Genomic DNA, 18,971 nt, shown 5'->3' with positions numbered 1-18,971 from the left:
TCCAAGATGACTAGGATAGAAAGGAAGCCTAGGATTCTCCTCCATCAATTAGATTTTCATTTGCACATTCATTTAGTTTAATTTTATTATCATTATCATTCCATTATCACTGTATTTTCATCCTCATTATTAGTTTCATAGCATTATCATTTTAGGTTCATTTAATTTCTTCTTTTGCATCCTCCATTTATCATTTTTATTTACATTGTCATTGCATTTTCATTTTCATCTTCATTATAGTTCTAGTATCATTGTTAGTCTCTTAGATTAATTCCATTCCCTCACTTCATTTGTTGTCTCATTTTCATTATTACCCTTGGTCATTTTTGCTTTATTTCTTACCAAAAATGCATTTAGCTGTTCATTATCATTTGCCTTTTCTATTTTCCATTATTTCATTTATATTTATATTTTTCATTATTAATTATTATTCTCACTCTAGGTTGAATTTACATTCATTTATTTATCACACATTACATCTAGTTACATTTTAGTTATATTACACTTTCAATTATACATAATATTTCAACTAGATTCAATTGCATGGATTAATTTTATTATTATCATAGTTACATTATCATTGGATCATCATGTTAGAAATTGATGCAGGAGCATCTAGAGGTATAAGGGCAATCCTGTGTCACCAAAAGAAATGTACTTAGACTTAGTTTTTGTTTCATGTGTTTTCATTTTTGGACACCCATTTGGGTCAAATAAAGGTTCCAACTCTCACAGTTCAACTATAAGTGTGCTAGAAAATCTTGAAAAAATAGGAGCATGTAATTTGGCCATCATTTTGGTGACCCAAAAGGTGTGAATTGGCCAGATGAATGTAATTGTGATTTAGAGCATTCTAGAAAAAGAATCAAGTCAAAAGGCCCCATGGTTTGAAAGTTATTGCAATTTTTCGAGTTTTGGAGACCTCCTAAGAATGCTTCAAAGTTAGGTTAGGGGGCATTAAATGACCTAAAAAAAGATGAAAAAATGGGGAATGAGAAAAGCTAGTCCATAGGGCTATAGAGCACTTTGAGAGCTTTCCAAAAATGTAAACGGTTCGTCAATCAGAGCTATGGTTCAAAAGTTATGCCTCTTGAAAGTTTGGTTACCATTTTTGGATTCTTCTAGATTTGTACCAACTTCTAACACAGCTTCTGGAACCTTCTATTTGGTCAGTGGATGCCTACTATCACTTTCTAGAATGTACTCCTAGTCCTTAACCCTTCAGGGTCTATTTAAGGAGATTTCTGGCATTGTAAAAGGCAGTTCAGAGTGGAGTTTGAGAGGAGGTACTGAAAGGAGAAATTATCTCCAGATTTATGCTATTGTAAGCCCTTAGGGCATGTTTCAAAGTTTATTTTCTTGTACTATTTGTACTAGCTTATTTTCTCAGTTAATATAATTTTCCCTTTCTGTTGTGTCCATTTTTTTCTTGGGTTGTGTCCCCATCAAGTGGTATCAGAGCAGGTTTTCCTGAGTGTGTAGACAGAGCGCTGACTGTGAGGCAGTTTGCACCAAGACTGTGTGGTTGTGGGATTGAGTTAGAAGATGCCTCCATGAAGAGAGCATGGTAGGAGGGCCAGAGCTATTAATCCTAAGGAGGTTAGAGCCCTCCAAAGGCAGGTGCAGGCATTGCAAGAGGAGCTCCATAGAGGAGCAAATGTTGCCACAGGTGACGATAGTGAGGATGAAAATGAAGAAGAAGTAATGGGACCAGAAGGGGAATTTGACAGGGAAGTTCTGAATCATGCAGAGGAAAGGCTTTTTAGGGCCATTACTAAGTTTGGGAAAAGACCCACAATTGAAGTGGGTGTATTTTTAGGAAATCTGAAACCAGATGAGTTGATTGATTGGATCAATGAACTGGAAGAATACTTTGAGTATGAGGATATCAGGGACCTAGATAAGATTAAGTTTGCAAAGGCCAAACTGAAAGGCCATGCCAAAATCTAGTGGCAAGAGGTTCAACTAGAAAGAAATAGAAGAGGAAAGGAGAAGATCACAAGATGGGATCGCATGGTGGACAAATTGAAGAAGAAATTCATTCCTATGGACTATGAGCTTGATTTGTTTAAGAAGATGCATGGGTTAAAGAAAGCAGGAAGATCCGTCCAAGAATATACAGAGGAATTTTATTGACTCTTGATTAGAGCGGGACATGTAGAAGGAAATAAGGAGAAGGTTGCTCATTATATCAGTGGGTTGCGACCTAGCATCCAGGAGGAATTAAGTCTAGTAAGAATGACCAGCATTGAAGAGGCATACCAATTTTCCCTACAAGTTGAAGAGAAGCTAAATAAAAGGTTTGAAGGAAGACAAAGAGGGCGTGGTCAAGAAGGAAGGGGAAGTGATAGGTCATCTGGAGGCTGCAATGAAACCCAAAAGAAAAATGAAGATGAGGGTACTAGTAGGAACCAGAGGAATGAGGGTTTTAACCACTCCCATGACCAAGACTTTGGAAATTAGAGAGGAAGAGGTAGAGGACGTGGGCAAGGAAGAGGAGGCTTTCGTGGTACCTATTTCCATTGCAATGAAGAAGGTCATCGTGCCTTTGAATGCCCTTAGCGACAAGGAAGGACAAATAGGAGTGCTGAGGGCCAAGCTAGGGTTGCTCATGTGGATGAGGATGCACAATAATCACATTCAGAGGATGTAGAAAGAGGAGAGGCCTTGGTAAATGAAAGAGTCCTACTAAGTAGTGAGATTGAACCAGAATAATAGAGGAGTTTGTTCCATACCAAATGCAAGTGTGAGGATAAATGTTGTGACGTGATCATTGATGGTGGTAGCACTGATAACTTGGTATCAAAAGAGATGGTCTCTAAGCTGAAGCTCAAGAGGGAGAAAAATCCTCAGCCCTATTGGATTTCTTGGGTAAAAGATGATCATAAGGTCATGGTAAGTGAACAATGTTTAGTAAAATTCAAAATTGGGAGTTACCATGATGAAGTTCTCTGTGATGTTATTTCAATGGATGTTTGCCATCTATTGTTGGGTAGACCATGGTAGTTTGATAGACATGTAGTGCATGATGGACATGCAAACACATACTCTTTGACAAAGGATGGAGTTCGCAACAAATTGAAGCCCATGAAAAAGGAAGGTGAAAAGGTATGTAGCAGTGCTAGGATTTGTCTTGTTGATGGAAGGAAGTTTTTAGATGGCATGAAACATCAACATATGTGCTATGCTTTGATTCCTAGGAAAGATAAAGAAGGTAGTAGTGAAATACCACTTGAAGTTTCAGATTTACTAGGGGAGTTTGGAGATATTATCTCTGATAATGTTCCAGATGGATTGCCTCCAATAAGGCAAATCAGTCATCAGATAGATCTGATTCCAAGAGCTAGTTTTCCTAACAAGGCTCATCATAGGATGACTCCTACTAAAACAGAGGAGCTAAATAGACAGGTTTAGGAGCTATTGAAGAAGGGCTTGATTCGAGAGAGCCTGAGTCCATGTGCAGTACCTATAGTACTTGCACCAAAGAAGGATGGAGAGTGGAGTATGTGTACAGATTCTTGAGCTATAAATAGGATAACCATCAAGTACCAGTTTCCTTTGCCAAGGATGGATGACCTTATGAACTACTTGAGTGGAGCTTAGTACTTCACAAAGATAGATCTGAAGAGTGGTTATCATTAGATACAAATTCGAGAAGGAGATGAGTGGAAAACAGTCTTCAAGACCAAGGAGGGTCTTTATGAGTGGTTAGTCATGCCCTATGGATTAACAAAGGCCCCAAGCACCTTCATGTGGCTCATGAATGAGGTACTTAAGAAGTTCTTGGGAAAATTTGTTATTGTCTATTTGGATGATATTTTAATTTTTACCAAGATTTTGGAAGAACATTTACTGCATATTCGTAGTGTCCTTGAAAGGCTAAGGGAAGAGAAACTATTAATTAATCTGAAGAAATGTATCTTTGCAAAAAGGGAGTTAGTCTATTTGGAGTTTGTTATATCACCTAAAGGTCTCAAAATGGATCCAGAGAAGGTAAAACCCATCTTGGAATGGCCTACTCCAAGGTTTGCTACTGAGGTAAGATCATTTCATGGTCTGGTTAGTTTTTATAGGAAGTTTATTAAAAAATTTAGTGGCATATGTGCACCCCTAACTGATACAATAAGAGGGGATAGAAAAGAGTTCAAATGGACTGTAGCAATTGCGAGAAGTTTTGAATTGCTGAAGAAGAAGGTAATAGAACAGCCTATGTTGGCACTTCCAAATTTTAGAAAGGTTTTCCAGGTAGATTGTGATGCCAGTGGCAGTGCTATTGGGGCTATATTAAGCCAAGAAGGTAAGCCTATTGCATATTTTAGTGAAAAATTGAATGATGCAAAGAAGAAGTATTCTATTTATGATCAAGAGTTCTATGCAATAGTTCAGGCCTTAAAGAAATGGAGGCATTATTTATTGCCAAAGGACTTTTTTTTGTATACTGATCATCAAGCATTACAGTACCTAAATAGCCAAGGTAAATTGAATCAGAGGCATATGAAGTGGGTAGAGTTCTTGCAGAGTTATACATTTGTGTTGAAGCATAGAAGTGGAAAATCTAACAGGGTTGCAGATGCACTAAGTAGGAGATAGTTGTTTCTTACAGTAATGCAGGTTGAAGTAGTTGGGTTTGATGAACTCAAGAATTTGTACCCCGAGGATCCTGATTTTGTTGAAGCATGCAAAGCTTGTAAAGAACCTGTTGCTGTAGATAGAACCAAGTGGTTAGACTATTTGATTCAGGATGCATTCCAAGAAGTTCCATGAGGCAAAATCTGATTGAGGAGAAACATAGTGGAGGGATGGCAGGACATTTTGGTCGAGATAAGACCATTGCCATTCTTAGAGAACATTATTTTTGGCCTCAAATTTCACAAGATGTGAAGAAGTTTGTACAGAGTTGCCAGGTTTGTCAAGTTGCCAAGGGGTTTAGTCACAATACTGGCCTATATCAGCCATTGCCTGTTCCATCAAGGCCATGGGAGGACATACGTATGGATTTTTTTCTTGGATTGCCAAGGACACAAAGGGGTAATGACTCAGTATTTGTGATGGTTGCTAGGTTCTCCAAAATGGCACATTTCATTCCATGCCACAAAACTCATGATGTTGTCCATATTGCAGACTTGTTTTTCAAAGAGGTGGTAAGACTACATGGTCTTCCAAGGAGCATAGTTTCTGATAGAGATACTAAATTTGTCAGGTATTTCTGGAGGACATTGTGGAAAAAGTTAAGAAATGACTTGAAATTCAATTCCACGCATCACCCATAAACTGATGGCCAAAAAAAAGTGGTAAATAGAAGTCTGGGCAATTTGCTGAGATGTTTAGTTGGGGATAAGCCCAAGGGATGAGATTTGATTCTACCACAGGTAGAGTTTGCTTATAATAACTCTATAAATAGGAGTATTGGAAAATCACCATTCCAAATTGTATATGGGAATAGCCCAAGGACTACACTAGAATTGAGGAAGATAGAGCAAGGGGAGAGGACAAGTGTTGAAGCAGAAGAATTTACTGAACATATCAAGCATCTACATGAGGAGGTTCAGGCACACATTACCAAGATGAATCAAGAGTATAAAGCTAGGGCTGATCAAAGGAGAAGACAAGGAATTCCAAGTAGGGGATCTATTCATGGTACACTTACAAAAAAAAATATTTCAAGCCGGTACTTACAACAAGCTGAAAATGAAGAAATTTGGCCCCTGCAAAATTTTGAAGAAACATGACTTAGGAAATGCATATGAGGTGGAGCTGCCAGATGGTATTCACATTTCTCCCATTTTCAACATTGCAGATTTAATAGAGTATCATGATGATGGTGCAGATGAGGAGCTAGTGTTAGAGCCATGTCTGGTTTCTACTTCTAAGAAGGAGGAGATGGAAGACATTCTAGATCATCTTGTGGGTAGGAGTACTAGAAATAGGCAGTATGAAGAGTATCTAGTGAAGTGAAAAGGATGGCCGATCAAGGACTCAACTTGGATTTTAGTAGCTGAAGTTTCCCATTTGGGATTTCCTCTACCATTCATAAAGTGACAAGGTCACTTTTCAATCTACCCTGGGTGTCTGATGCAGGAGCATCCAGAGGTATAAGGGCAATCCTATGTCACCAAAAAAATGTACATAGACTTAGTTTCTATTTCATGTGTTTTCATTTTTGGACACCCATTTGGGTCAAATAAAGGTTCCAACTCTCACAGTTCAACTATTAGTGTGCTAGAAAATCCTGAAAAAATAGGAGCATGTAATTTGGCAATCATTTTTGTGACCTAAAAGGTGTGAATTGGCCAAATGAATGTAATTGTGATTTAGAGCATTTCAAAAAAAGAATCAGGTCAAAAGGCCCCATGGTTTGAAAGTTATTACAGTTTTTTGAGTTTTGGAGACCTCCTAAGAATGCTTCAAAGTCAAGTTAGGTGCATTAAATGACCTCAAAAAGGGCTAAAAAATGGGGGATGAGCAAAGCTAGTCTATAGGGCTATAGAACACTTCGAGAGCTTTCCAAAAATGTAAAAGGTTCTTCAATCGGAGCTACGGTTCAAAAGTTATGCCTCCCAAAAGTTTGGTTACCATTTCTGGATTCTTCTAGATTTGCACCAACTTCTAACGCAGCTTCTGGAACCTTCTATTTGGTTGGTGGATGCCTACTAGCACTTTCTAGAATGTACTCCTAGTCCTTAACCCTCTGGGGTCTATTTAAGGAGATTTCTAGCATTCTAAAAGGTAGTTCAGAGTGGAGTTTGAGAGGAGGTACTGAAAGGAGAAATTATCTCCAGATTTATGCTATTGTAAGCCCTTAGAGCATGTTTCAAAGTTTATTTTCCTGTACTATATGTACTAGCTTATTTTCTCAGTTAATATAATTTTCCCTTTCTGTTGTGTCCATTTTGTTCTTGGGTTGTGTCCCCATTAGAAATTCATTCTCAATTCATCTTAAATCCTTTTACTTTATTAGGTTTATTTTAGTAAATTTCATTTTCATTTCATTATTATTCATTTCATTTAGAGTGTAATTTATACACACATTTTGAGTTCCTTTATCATTTAGGTTCTTTACTTAAAATATCTTGCACCATTTTTAGTTAATCATTTAATAATCTTTTTATAATGTACATATAACCATCTCATAAATGTTGAAAACAATTGATTAATTGTGTATTGTCTTTGATGTTACATGAAATGTCATATCATTGTCAATCAGTATATGCCAAGCTCAATCGGGCATTCAAGTCAGTTTCCTATGTCTTTTGAGCATTCTAGAGTTTTCCTAGTTCAGAAGATAGTGTCTACCAAGTTCACTTGAGCAACAAAGTATAGTTTGCAAAAGTTGAGTATTAATCAAGCTCACTCAATTACCAAAGGAACTTTGTGAATATGTAGAGTTAAACAAGTTCACTTGGTTAACACAAGAAAATTGCTTTGAGTTAGTATCTACCAAGTAGGGTCAGCTGATGAAGGATTTTCTTATTTTGTCATATTGAGTTCAATTGATTTTTTTTTTTGTTCTAGTCAACTAGGAAGATAAATATTAATTATTCTAAAGTTGTATTCAAGATGACTTAACAATGTGTAATATATAAATATAAGGTCAAGTTGAGGATTGAATGTGTGGAACATAATTGAAGATTTTGTGATGCTTAGAGGAAGTAAACTAGAAGGATAAGCATAATATCCTTGTTGAGATGCAAAGATAAATTTTATCATGAAGGATCAAGTATACAAGCCAAAACTGAGAATATAATTAGCAATTTAGTTGTATCAAAAATTAGGGCATCTCATTGTTACTCTCTAACCATTATAGCAAAGATCTAAATCTCTTAATAGAGTTGGCATAATAGCTATTTGTAAATCCTCTAACAAGGTAGAATTTCTATTAAATTGTCTAAAGACCTCTCAAAACATCGCTCCTAGAAAGGTGATTAAATCTTCTAATAGGGTCACACCTAACAATATGTTTTGTAACCTTTAACAGGGTTGGCTCCTAATAGGGCTCACTTCAAAAGAGTGAAAATTAGTAACTAGTTGCAATTAGTGGTTTTTCCCAAATTGGGTTTCCATGTTAAAATCTTGGTGTCAATTGTGTTCATGCTATTTCCTTTATATGTTTGCAACTAAGTTAAAGTAAGATAACTCACAAACAATATCTTAAGATTTTCATGATAAGCATTTACCAAGTTACAAAATTGTTCCTTTGTTTTTATTAAGTTACAGTAGAGATTAATTTTGATTTGTATTGATATATAAGGGATCTGGGATTTATTTTTTTGGTAACTAATTCACCCCTCCTTTCTTAGTTACTCCTCTTATATTTACAACAATTGGCATCAGATCTTTTGGTGCTTGCAAAGAAGGTTTTGATGATCAAAGCTAAAAATTAGGATGCCTTGCAAAGAGAGATTGCCAAGTTGAACTGAGACAACTTTGTAGCATGGAAAGGACTTATAAGGTTACATTTGGAAACTATTAATGATTTAGGTTTTAAATATCTTGATAATGAATACAAGACTTCTATTGGAACTGTAAGAATTTGGCTTAGGCCAGAATTCACCCAAGAACTGAAGAACTCAACACAAGCACACAGTAGACCAAAATAGATAGAGTATGATTAGAATGATGATATTCATTCAATAACTAGATGAGAGTACACTAGGAGTGCCTAAATATAAAGGCCTTAGGAGAGATTCTAGAATGCATAGAAGTTAGCATCATAATATGTCATAAAACTAGGCACATATCCACCATATATGGGTTATCCTCCATTGAGCATCAGATTAAGTGGGATGATGTGAGGATAAGCCTACAATAGTGTAGCACACAAATCAGTGGTGTAGACAACATGTGCTAAATGAGGAGTGTGGATAACTATGTTTTCATCATGAAAAATCAGTGAATGATGCATACTCATGTGTTGTAGACACCATGTGCATAATTAGAGTTCACAAACTCCTAAGCGTCTCACCTAAAATAATAAAAAAATAATGCAAAATAATTAAATAATGCATTAACTTAAGTAAGTGTAATAAGTAAATACTTATTTACACCAACACCCCCCTTAAGTGCAACTTAGGGGAATGCCCTTAAGCTTACAAAATCTAGGATGAAATGCAAGATGGGTCCCGACTACAAGGCCATGTTAGGTACCCATGTACATAATGATATGCAATCTCCCATAAAGTGGGGAAAGAGGGAAAACCTCATGGGAAAAACCCTCCCCCAAAAAGAGATAACTAGAGATGCATAGATGGATGGAGTAATCAAGACCCCCCATTATGACATACATCCAGTATATACATAAGAGAATGATAAGAAGAGGTAGAGAGACAGGATGGGCTCCCCCCCCAAAGAAGAGTGTTGAAAAGTGACTACTCTGATGAAGAAGTTGATCCAAGACTGTAGAATGGTGTTCCTTCCCTTAGGAAGAAACAATACCAAGGTTACAAATGAGACGCTCCCACTATGTGTGGAAAGAATCTCATGAATAAGTAATGTATCTGAAACCTGCTCAACTGGATGAAGAACCTATCCCAAAGAACTATCTATCTCTGCAACTAATGAAGAATCTTGTTGCAACTACTAATCATAAGTATCCACAATCACTTCAACCTATGACGATTGATCATGTAGAGAATGAACAAGTGAGTTTGGAACCCTCATGACAATTGAAGAAGGTAATTGTGCATCAAGAAGAAGAGGTAGATCATGAATAATATCCCCCAAATCTACCACTAAACCTATATCTGGAAGACTGGATGTACCTTGCTATTTTGGACCTATCACTATGGTGATGTATGCATGTGGACTGAACTGATGAAGTGACATCTCATTGTATCTTTCAATAGAACCCCACATGTATAAATCTGTTGAAGCGCTATCACTAAAATCACTATCAGTATCCACACAGTATGATGTGCGAAGAGGAGTAGAGGACAAGCTTGGAGAACTTTCCTCAAAATGTACATCCTTCCCCACAAATATCTGATGTGTCTCTAGATCTAGAAGTCTATATGCCTTCACACCATCTTCATAACCAATGAAGGTACAAGGTTGAGATAACTATGCCTTGCAAACCCTTGAAGATCTTTTTTCCCATGCAAGACAACTAAAGACTCTGAAGTGTGTCACAATAGGTTTTCTGCCACACCATGCCTCAAAAGGAGTTTTTCCATCTAAGGCTAGATGAGGAGAATGATTAAGAAAGTGAGTGACACTTGAGATTGCTTCAACTTCTAATCATGGATCTAGAGACTTGGCATGAATCATGAAACTTGCCATAGACTTGAGAGTTCGAATCCTCAAAGTTGCAACATCTATCTTATGTGGACTAAATGCTAGTGGAGCCTAAAGATCAATGCCCTGATGTCTACAAAAGTCCTTAAGTCTTATGTTCACATTTATGTTTCCATTATCCATTGAGAGTACTTTGATGGCTTTCTTGGATTTTCATTCAACATGAGCCTTGAAGTCTAGAAACTTGTCCAACACTTCATTCTTGCTATGCATAAAGTAGATGCAAGTGAACCTTGAAAAGTCATCAACAAAGGTAACTATGTAGCGACCCTGGTTGAATGCAAAAGGACTTGCTAATACCATGTGAACCATTTGTAGAACACCTATTTCTCTTGAAGACTTCCCTCTCTATAACTTCCCCTCTGAATGCATATCCACTAAATCTGTTGAACACTCACCATTAGAGAAGTTGATTTGAGGTAGACCTTTCACCATTTGGTATGTGCAAAGTTGCTAAAGATATCAGTAGTCAAGATGACCATACCACTCATGCCATAATTACATGTTTGAATTGGATTGAGATAACAAGGCCTTGGAATGAGAGAAAGAGTACAACCTCTTGTGATCATTCACTTTCCCCACTACAACCAAGGAATCATCTCTGAGGCTGTGCTCTTTTACTAAGTTTGGAAGGAACTCAACTCTATGTCCATCTCCAAGGTGAGTGATTTGGTAGATTGAGAGGAGATTTTAACTTAGGTTTGCAACATAGAGAACCTCTTGAAACTCTCCATTTTCCATCTCTAGGTTTCCTTTTCCTTCAACTTCCATTTTTCTATCATTCCCCATGAAGATGTGTGGTACCTTTGAGTGATTCAATGAAGAGAAATCCTCCTTTGAAGAACCCATGTGATATGAGGCACCTGAGTCAAATATCCATTCCTTTGAAGAGTTTGAATTAGCCATGAGTGCTTGCCCGTTGCCCTTTGAATCTAAAGATGACTGTTTATCCTTATAAGCATTAGGCAATAGAACATTATGTTTCTTCATCATGTTGGTCAACTCATCAATCTTTTTGAGATAACACTCGCACTCTTCATGACCTAATTTCTTGCAATAAGAGAATTTTTTCTTCTCCTTATTGTTGTCCCCTTTCTTGTTGGAATTTGAGGACTTGCCTTTTTGATTGGATTGTGGTGTTGTCTTTTTTGTATCCTTAGACTTATTCTTCTTCCACTTCTTCTTACCCTTTCCTTTACTTGAAGACTATGTAGTTGAATTTTGAGAACCCTCATTATTGGCCACCAATGCTTTGGACTGAGGTGATTTGAGAATCCCCATTGATTTCAACTTATTTTCTTCATCATCCAATAGTTTAGCATATTCATCAAAAGTGACTTTCTTGTAGGAAGACCCTAAGGTAGTCTTTGAGGTGTTAAAAGAAGATACAAATGTGGAATATTCTGATGGTAGCTTGTTATGTATGAGATAGATCAGTCTGTCATCTTTGATAGAATTCCCACAATCAGTAAGCTTCATCATTAATTCATTCACCTTGATGATGAAGTCCTGTATTGAGTCATATGACCTAGGATCTAAGGATACAAGCTCATCTTCAATTTTGAACACATCCTCTTCAAACACTTTACCATAAAGGCTTTCAAGAGTATCCCAAGCTTCCTTGGATGTAGTACATTTCTTAATTTTATACATGATTTTATCATCTACCCCCAAACGTATATCACCTAGGGATTTTCTATCCATGGCTACCCAATTTGAAATTTCACTTGTTGATACATTATCACTTGCTGGTTTAGTTAGAGTACCATCTACATATTGTGAAACTCCATTATGCATTAAGTGATACAACATTTTGATAGACCATGAAGCATAGATATGAGGAGTTAATTTAGGAAACTTAAAGTTTCTCATAATGAAAAAAATGAAAGAAAAGTGTAGAAAAGAGAGCACACAACACCAAGAACACACCCCCCCCCCCCCTTTTCACTAAATCAAGAAACCCCCCCAAAATAGATGCTTTGGGCACTTTATTAGTAGTATGATTACAATGGGACACTTGCAAATTTTGGCCTTTGTGAACTTCTAATCTTTCTTATTACAACCTCTTAATGGAGTAAAAATTTGAAACTTTACAATGTGCTACAATTTTGAAGCATTACAAAGTAATGAAAGGCCCTATTTTTGAAAGTGATAATTTTATTCACACAACTCTATAATCTGATGCTAGATCTAGAAAGTAGGCAAAAAAATACACACTTTAAAAAAAATGGAACCTATTTTCAAGTCTAGATGTGCCCATACGAAGAATTTCAAGTTGTAAAATGCAAGATTATCTAGGTATAGTCACCAAAAAATGAAATTTTTGAGCAATCTATGTACCAAAACTAGAAAATAGCTATACCACTAAAAAATTTGGAAAATTGTACTCAATTTCAAAAAAAATTGCACCTAATTTGGAGTTCGGATGTGTGAGTTATGGCCTCTTGAAGTCGGAATGCAAAAACTAAAATCAATCTGGAGAGGGGTTGCATCAATGAATCACGAGGTTAAATTTGACAGTCATATGGCCATTATAGTAGTTGTAATTTGCCTTATTTTGACGTCCAAATGGGTGTCAATTTTAATACACTAAAATGATGATGTCAGCAAAAATCTCTACCCCAAATGACATGGCAGATGTGATGTCAATTTGTACTATATAGAATTGTATGATTGGTATGAAAATGATAATGTGTCCTTCCTATGTGTCAATACAATTTTTTGACTGGGATGATGATAGGGCTGATTTATTTTTGCTGACATAGGCGACAGATAGGCAGTGATGTGGCTCTGTGGGTATGTTGCTTTGTTTGCCGAGTCACTTCAAGGGTATGTTAGATGACACCACATGGCTCCATTGTCACGGGTTCTGAGTTCTAAAATGGAAAAAGTCATGCTGGATTTCTTTTAATAGTTACCACCAATGAGTTGTTTCCGGATTCAATGGAATGATCCCACATGGATGGGGTGTTTGTTTACTGTGCTATTTAAAAGAAACTCCTCGCGCAATATGTATAGGTATGTGGTTGCCTCGTTGGAAAGTTGCCTTCTGTGCCAGTTGGTTGGACAACTAGAATTAAAATCTCAAGCTCGGATTTGGGTTTTCGGCTCACAAATTCACAAAGGCATTTAGTACAGTATGACCTGAACTATTGAGGGTGCTCACTTGATATGAATAAAATACCCTGCAATTAATTTGAATTTCCACCAACCAAAATATAGAGTCGAGCCTAGATGTCATTGCCTGGTTTGGCAAATTTTTTTTCTTTGCTATGTAATTAATTCAAAAATAATTCCGAACTAGAACAGAGAATAGAAAATTAATGTAGAGATTAAATTAAATATTCAGATCTAAAAAATAATAATTAGATCAATGAAATGATCATACCTAAAATGAAAATTGGGGCCTCCAAGTTCCAATTTGCAAAAATTTTTTGCCTCACGATTAACTTTCACCCAATATAGAAAAATTTATAGTCAATCTTCACCGAATCGACACTCCAAACGCAATTGTGAGCTCAAATCTGGCTCTAGACACTCCCAATTTCTATGGATCCTTTGAATTTTTGTCGAGGTGTTGAAGCATGAATAGTCTTGAATGGCTACATGGTGAGAATCCTCCTTGGCTTTGATACTATGTAATAATTTGGCTTAGGCTAGAATTCACCCAAGAACTAAAGAGCTCAACACAAGCACACAATAGACCAAAATAGATAGAGTATAATCAGAATGATGATATTCATTCAATAACTAAATGAGAGTACACTAGGTACATGTCCACCAGATATGGGTTATCCTCCATTGAGCATGAGATTAAGTGCAATGATGTGAGGATAAGCCTACAATGGTATAGCATGCAAATCAGTGGTGTAGAAAACATGTGCTAAATGAGGAGTGTGGATAACTGTGTTGTCATCATGACAACTTAGTAAATGATGCATACTCCTATGTTGTAGACACCATGTGCATAATTAGAGTTGCATAACTCAATGAGAGTTCACAAACTCCTAAGTGTCTCACCTAAAATAATAATAAAATAATGAAAAATAATTAAATAATGCATTAACCTAAGTAAAACTTAAGTGTAATAAGTAAATACTTATTTACACCAATAGGAACATTATTAGTTAAAGATATTACTAAAAAGAAAAATAATATCATGATGATTGACATTGCTTCTACTCTTAATTATGTTGAATTTGATGAAGTAAAAAGTTGAACTATAACTTATGATATGTGGATCAAAATAAAAGCCATCTATGGAGGAGATGATATTGTAAGAAGAGATAAACTTGAAAGTCTCAGAGGATAATTTGATTAGATAAAGATGACAGAAGATGAAAATATTGTAAAATATGTTGAATGAATTAAAGCAAGTGTGAGCACAATAAAAGCATTTGGAGGAAACATTAATCACAAAATAGTTGTAAGCAAGGTACTCAGAACCCTTCTTCCTATCTATGCAATTAGAGTGTCTTCTATTCAAGAAACAAGATGTGATCCAAATAGCAATATAACTTTAGATGTTCTAGTTGGAAGATTGATAGCTTTTGGTTTGGATAACTATGATAGCTATGTCCCTAGTTCCAAAGGTATTGAGACTACATTTGAAGTGAAGCTTTCACTCAAAAAAAAGGGTAAGAAATCAAAAGCCAATCAATCAAAAAGTGAAGAAAAGGAAGAAAGTTTAGACAATGATCTTGAAGTTGTTGAAGCCTTTCTTGTAAGGAAATATTCCAAAGGCAAAGGAAAGTACAAAGGTAAGATTCCTCTAATATATTTTTCTTGTGAAGAAGTTGGTCACATTGCCCCAAGATGACCAAACAAAGAAGACATGGATGAAAAGAAAATCAATAAGATCAAAGGCAAGAAGGAATCCAAAATCTACAAGGACTACAATGACAAAGGCAAGAAATCTAATTTTATAGCTAAAGATTCTGATAACAGTGAAGATAAAATTGTATATATTGTTATAAAAGATGAATTTGATGATGAAGGAGATAAAATGGCATTTATCTCTCATGTTAGCAAAAATGATACATGGATTATTTATAGTGGTTGCTCACATCATATGACTAGTGATAAAAAAAAATTTAAACACATAGAACATTATGATGGTGGTAGTGTGAGATTTGGAAACAATGAACCCTCTTGCATAAAGGGAAAAGGGTGTATATCATTAATCAATAAAATTAGTTGTGACAATTCTTATTGCGTTGAAGTATTATAGCATAATCTACTAAATGTGGCATACTTGAATAAAATTGTATTCAAGGTAGAATTTATGAATGGGAAGGCCAAACTACTAGGTGATAAAGGAAATCTGGTTGTATTTGAAAAAAATAAATAAAAGGTAATCTATTCTACCTTGATCTCAGTGAAAGTTCATGTTTTATTGCTCAAGTAGAAGAAAGCTAGTTATGGCACAAAAGATTGTGTCATGTAAACTTTGATAATTTGGTCAAGATAAGAAAAAATAGAAGAGTAAGAGGTATTCCTAGCTTGAGGAAACTTGATATGGGTCTATGCAAAAATTGTCAAATTAGTAAGATGGAAAAAACTAGTTTCAAAAGCAAGTACTATCATACTGAAGAAGTCTTAGAGCTTGTACATACAAACTTATGTGGACCTATTGGAATAGAGAGTTATAGTGGAGATAAGTTTTTCATTTTATTTGTTGATGATTATTCTAGAATGATGATTGCAATGTATCTTAAAGAAAAATCTAAGTCTTTTCAAAAATTTAAATGGTATCTAGCAAGAGTAGAAAAAGAAACTGGAAAGAAGCTGTAATGTTTGAGATTAGATAGAAGTGGTGAATTCTTTTCCAATGAGCTCAATGAATTCTTCATTGAAAAAGGAATTAAGAGATAGGTATCAACCCCTAGTACAACTCAATAGAATGGTATAACTGAAAGAAGGAATAGATCCATCATCAATTGTGAAGGAATAGTGATGATAGAAAAGAATGTTGCAATCAAATACTAGAAGGAAGCAATCAGTACTACAGTGCATACCTTGAATAACGTATAGTCAAAAAAAGACTCTAATCAAATTCATTATGAACTATGGTATGGCTACAAACCTAATGTAAGTTACTGGAAAGTATTTGATATCAAATGTTATATCTTGAAGGAATTTAGGAAAGGTAAATTTGATGTGACCAGTGCCTTATCACCCTTACTCACTTCTAACTTATGTGACCGATTAGAAATCCTATATCTATTGAATATAAAATTTCCAAAAATGATGATTCCAAGGAAGTAGATCAAACCACATACATGATGTAGGAGAATCTTGGGTGTAAGAGAAATCTTGCATCCCCGAAAATATTTTTATTTCATTTTTTTGTATTTTAATAAGGACTAGTAGACAGGGTGGTTACTATTTATGGAAACTTGCTATCTTTAGTAAGTTTCTCATATGAGATCAGAATGTTCTCATCTTCTACATGAAGGTTCAATTTAGAGTTATAAGACTACCATAAAATCTTATTTTTCTAGTTTAAGTATCAAAGAAGTCATTGCAGATTTTTGGTGGAAATTTTTTTAGAAAAATCTTCATACTCATCATCAAAGGCCTTAGAGTGCCTAGATGAGGTCCAAAAACTTAATGGAAGGGCACTTGCACCATGTTGAGCCTGTAGATCAAGAGCTGGCATTTCTAAAAAGTGGTTATAATAGCCAATCAGAGCAATGATTCATGAGTTATGGTCTTTCAAAGTTAGGCTACCCAAAATATCTAAAATAATTATTAAAGATGTATTTGGTTGACTCTATATGTATTGTTAGGGTTTTTTAGCCCTAGGTATTAAGTTTTAATGTCTAGACCTTCCCAAGTGGCATAAAATTACCTATTTAAGAAAGGCCCAAACATTGTCTAGGACAGTTGTGGGTGATAGTTCACAACTTTTCTTGTAGATTGCTATAATGAAGGTGCCCATGTGGGTTAGCATATTATACCTGTAAATTTTATAATTTCTCATTTGTGATGCAAATAAGAAGTTCATATTTTGTTCTTGCATTTTTTGTTGTTTCTTTGTTTCTATTATGGTTTATGGTATTAAGGGGAGCACCCTTCATCAAGTGGTTTTAGAGCTAAAGTTCCTGAGTGTGTAGAAAGCTTGCCAACTATGAGGCAATTTGCACCAAGACTATGGTTTAGGTTGAGCATGTAGATAGATCACTGATTGTGAGGTAGTTTGCACTAGGGTTTTAGTAGAAGCACAAAAATTCTTCCATAAAGAGAGTGTAACAAAACAGCTGTGAGTGTTAAACCTAATGGTTTTAGAACCCTCCAAAGATAAATGCAAGCATTGGAAGAACAAATTTATAGAGGAATAAATATTCCTATAAGAGATGAAAGTGAGGATGAGGATGAAGTAGATGAAAATGCCAAAGTAGAGGTAGTTCTAAACCCAAAGAAAGAAAGGCTTTTAGGGCCATCTCCAAGATTGGAAAAAGACCTAAGTTTGAAGTTCCCATATTTTTAGGAAATCTTAACCCAAAGGAGCTGATCGATTAGATCAATGAACTAGAGGAGTAGTTTGAGTATGAAGATATTGATGATCTTGATAAGGTCAAGTATGCAAATGCGAAATTGAAGGTACATGCAAAGATCTAGTGGCAAGAGGTTCAGTTGGACGGAAATGGAAAAGGAAAGGAAAGGATCACTATATGGGATCACATGATTGCTAAACTAAAGCAACAATTCATTCTCATAGATTATGAGCTTGATCTATTGAAGAATGTGCAAGGGTTGAAGCTAGTGAGAAAATATGTTCAAGAGTATACCAAAGAGTTCTACCAAGTTCTCATTAGAACCAACCATGTAGAAACTGATAAGGAGAAAGTGACCCATTATTTTAATGGGTTAAGGCCAAGTATTCAAGACAAGTTGAGCCTAGTTTGAATGAACAATATTTACGAGGCATACCAATTTACCCTAAGAGTTGAGAAAAAATTGAGTGATAAGTTTGAAAACAAGAATAGAAAAAGAGATCATGGTGGAAAATCTAGTAGATAATCTTATGGTGGTCATTGATGATCAAAAGAAAAAGGATGAGGTTGGAAGTAGTAGTCATAACCAGAGGGGAAACAATTCTAATCATTTCCATGATCAAAACAATAGAGATCAAAGAGGAAGAGGCAGAGGACAAGGATCTGGAAGAGGAGGCTTTTGTGAGAAATTTTTTCACTATAGAGAAGAAGGGCATAGAGCATTTGAATGTACCCAATGCCAAGGAAGGATACATTGAGGAATAGAAGCCCAGGCTAGAGTTGCATATATTGATGAAGGTGCTAGATCCTTTCATTCTGAAGATGCTAAAAGAGGACAAGTCTTAGTTAATAGAAGAGTATTTATAAATGGAAAGAATGAACCTAATCAAAGAAGGAGCTTGTTTTGCACAAGGTGTAGATGTGAAGATAAGTGTTGTGATATGACCATTGATGGTGGAAGTATTGAAAATCTTGTGTTAGAAACAATGGTCACCAAGTTGAAGCTAAAGAGATAGAAATACCTACATCCATACTATATTTCTAGGGTGTAAGATGACCACAAGGCCATGGTAAATGACCAATGTGTGAGGAATAAGGTGTCTCAACCTTGGATAATTCCTATTTTTTTTTTGTTTTTTTGTAAATGCATTTTTTGCAAATAATGTAATTGAGTTTGAGTGT

Source organism: Cupressus sempervirens, chromosome 11 (genome assembly GCF_028749045.1).
Source record: "Cupressus sempervirens isolate cs-2001-9-10 chromosome 11, ASM2874904v1, whole genome shotgun sequence".
NCBI classification, from domain to species: Eukaryota; Viridiplantae; Streptophyta; class Pinopsida; order Cupressales; family Cupressaceae; genus Cupressus; species Cupressus sempervirens.
This window is presented reverse-complemented; position numbering follows the sequence as displayed.